This window comes from Cornus florida, unplaced genomic scaffold (genome assembly GCF_030987335.1).
Source record: "Cornus florida cultivar Cherokee Brave unplaced genomic scaffold, ASM3098733v1 CherokeeBrave_3.0.0_Hap2_Chr05, whole genome shotgun sequence".
NCBI lineage: Eukaryota > Viridiplantae > Streptophyta > Magnoliopsida > Cornales > Cornaceae > Cornus > Cornus florida.
In genome coordinates, this window is record NW_026775575.1 from 34,662,697 (window position 1) to 34,666,349 (window position 3,653).

The 3,653-nt window shown below is 37.5% G+C and overlaps 1 pseudogene; it reads left to right on the forward strand.

Annotated features, from left to right (window-relative positions):
* Nucleotides 1–3,006: 3,006 nt before the first annotated feature.
* Nucleotides 3,007–3,105, forward strand: LOC132310662 (small nucleolar RNA R71; annotated as a pseudogene).
* Nucleotides 3,106–3,653: the final 548 nt, after the last annotated feature.

The window sequence follows — 3,653 nt, forward strand, 5'->3', positions numbered from 1 at the left end:
TTTTAAAAACCTTCTTAAACCAGTTCGATCGATCGAACTGCAACTTCAGATCGATCGAACTTAGATCGATCATTCTTCTAAATTTTTTGAGTTTTTTGAAAATTTTTGAAAAATTAAAAATTGAAAATGTTTTTTGGTTTTTTTTTTTAATAAATAAATTGGAAAATTAAAAAAAATCAAAATGAAAAATTAAAAATTAAAAATTGAAAATAGTTTTGGATTTTTGGAAAAATAAAAGAAAATAAAATAAAAGAGAACAAAATCTTCTTTTTTTTTTTTTTTTTTTTTTTTTTTTTTTTTTCTTTTAAGTTTAAAATTTAAAAGTCAAAATAGAGTCAAAGCAATGAATTCCAGAATTAAGATCGATTTGAACTAAATGTTTGATCGATCTGACAGAGAGAAAAAATATGCAGGTTTTTTGGGTTCAAAATTTTTTCTAAGTGTTGGACACTGCAGATCGATCCAATGGTGAAGTTGGATCGATCGAACAACTTCAGATCGATCTAGGAAAGTCTTCGATCGATGGGACAGATAGCTGAAATATGCAGGTTTTTCTCGATCGATGGGACAGAGAGGTGATTGGATGCAGGTTTGATGCAGGTGGGAAGTTCGATCGATCGAACTCATTTTGAGATCGATCGAACTTATGCAAAATGCTCAATTTCAACATAAAAGTGCATGCAATCCTAGTCACAGTTCCTAGCAATGCATATGAACCCAAAGCCAATATCTAGACTTCGCAAGAAATGAAATTAAATATAAAATGAGGGAGGAATAGGGTTTTGACACCCTACGAAATGCCTTACTAGTCTTTAACGTCTCTAGCAAGACGTTGTGCTTTTTTAGCCCGGATCAAACATCTTATAATGCATTCCCTCCTTGATGGGGTAATTGATGCTTTGAACTCCACCTAACAAATGGTTCTTTAAGGAACTTGTTGGATTAAGCTCAAAAGAAGTTTTCGGTCCTTGGTCAAAACAAACTTTGGGCTTTCATGCCCTTTCAAAACAAGATTTTGAAACAACTTTCTTGGAATTTAGGGTTGAAGATAGACTTTTTGAAATTTTGGTTTCACACAAAAACTCAATTCCTTCACATTTAAGGTCATGACATTTCTCCACAACATTCACTTCTTCATGCTTGTCAAAAGAATTGGGGGTCGGATTTAAGATATTCAACTTCACCTTCAAGTGGCTAAATGAGATCTTCATTATCCCCGTCCTACAATTAATGTTGGCATTCGCGGTTGCCAAGAAATGATGGCCAAGGATAACGGGAATTTGGCTCTTAGGATTCAGGACCGGTTCCGTGTCAATGACAACGAAATCAACAGGGAAGAAGAATTTATCAATCTTAATCAATACGTCCTCAATGATACTCCTAGGCTTTTTGATGGATCAGTCGGCAAGTTGCAAAACCACCGACGTCGGTTTCAAGTCTCCTAAGCCTAATTTGACATATACCGAGTATGGAAGAAGATTAACACTTGCTCCTAAGTCAAGAAGAGCCCGATTAATGATATGATCTCCAATGATGCATGAAATGGTAGGTGAACTGGGGTCCTTAAACTTCGGAAGAGTGTTATGCTGCAAAATTGAGCTTACTTGCTCGGTTAAGACCACTTTCCTAGGTGTTTCGCTTTTATTCTTCCTCTTTTGGGTGCATAAGTCTTTCAGAAACCTGGCATAAGTCAGAATTTGCTTGATTGCATCCAAAAGTGGAAGATTGACTTTCACTTGCCTAAACACATCCATAATTTCATTTGTTTTGGCCTTTTACTTGTCAATTGAAATGGATCCTTTTAAGGCATCCGGGAATGGAGTTCTTGGCTCAAAAACCTTTTCAGACATTTTCTTTGAAGTCTCTTCAACACAAGAAGTTTGAAATCATGTTGCAAATTTTTCTTTTCAAAATCACTTTTCAAATCACTTTTCAAGATATTCTCATTTGAAAGATCATGCATATGCAATGAAAGAGGAATAGGATGTGAAACAAAACAGGTGTTAACTTGTGGTTATGCCGGTTCACTCTCTTTATTGGACATACCCACTTGGTTGTCCACAATCTTCCCACTTCTCAAAGTAGTCACCACATTGACATGCTCTATTGTGTGACCTTCCGATGTGGAATGAGTCTCCACAACACATTGTTGCTTTTGTGGGGCATTTAAAGGCATTTTCCCTTTCTCTCTAGAAAGTACTAGCTATTTGCCCTACTTGAGTTTCTAGCTTAGCAATGGATTGAGAATGAGAATGAAGCAATTGAGTATTCGCCTCTAGAGTGCCTAGAGCGGTCAGAACTTTCTCTTCAAAAGCGGGACTCCTAGCATTTCCTTGAGAATATGATGGTTGATTAGGAAAATAAGAATTAGAAAATTGATTTCATTGTGATTGAAATGGTCTATATCCTTGAGAACCTTGGCTTTGCATTGGAGGTGGAACATACTTCCCTTGGAAACCACCTTGGGGAGGGTTTGAGCCTTCCCCTTGGTTTCTCCAAGAGAAATTCGGGTGATTCCTCCAACTAGGATTATGATTGCCATAAGGATTATTCCCTTAATTAACAAAAGTTGCATTGACTTGTTCATGATGCTCACTTTGCACATGTCCATGGGGACAATTAAAAGTAGAATGTAAAACACATGAACAAGTCATACATATCTCATTGGATGCATGATGGGAATGGTTAGGGACGGAAGATACTTGATTTGTCGAGTTTTGGTTGATTAAGAATTGATCAAACCTTTGAGATAAGGATTTCATCTCGGCAGCTATTTCATTGGAATGGTCAACTTAATGTAAGCCAACACTCTTCCTTCCACTTGAATTCCTACCATTCTTGGAAGATAAAGTTCGATGCAAGGAATTTTCACTCATGCTCTCATAAAGACGCCACACGTCATCCTCATGCCTATCAATATAAGAGCCACCCATGGAAGCATCAACCATGCCCTTATAATTGTTCGATAAGCTCTCAAAGAAATATTGAACTAATTTCCATTTGGGCATGTCATGATGTGGACACTTCCTAAGCAATTCATTGAATCTTTCCCATGCCTCATGGAACGTTTCCCCATCTCCGTGTGAAAACTCTCGAATTGAGGTTCTCATGGCATTGGTCCTAGAAACCAGATAGTACTTCTTCAAGAACTCTTATTGCATTTCTGCCCAAGAAGTTATTAAAAAAGGTCTAAGATTGTCAAACCAATATTTTACCTTGTCTTTAAGGGTAAATGGAAAAAGTTTAAGCCTTAAGACCTACTCCGGCATGTCCGTGTATCTCACGGTAGAACATACTTCAAGAAATTCATCCAAATGCTTGTAAGGTTCTTCACTTGGAAGTCCATGATAGTTAAGAAGCATTTAAATGGTTTGTGGTTTGATCTCATTGTGGTGTGCTCTAAAGGGTGGCAATTGAATGCATATGGGTGTATTGTATTCATTAGGCACATAGTGATCTCTCAAAGCAAGGGGAGGATTAGCAATTGGAGGTGCAACATAGGCACCTTGATTGCCTTGAATGATGGGAGGTGGTGAAGCATAGATTGGCCTTGGCATTCCCAATGGAACTTGGCTTTGTTGTTGTGGTGGGTGAATGAATGGCGTCGGCATGCCTAATGGTACTTGAACGTTATCATGATGCACATTTGGGTG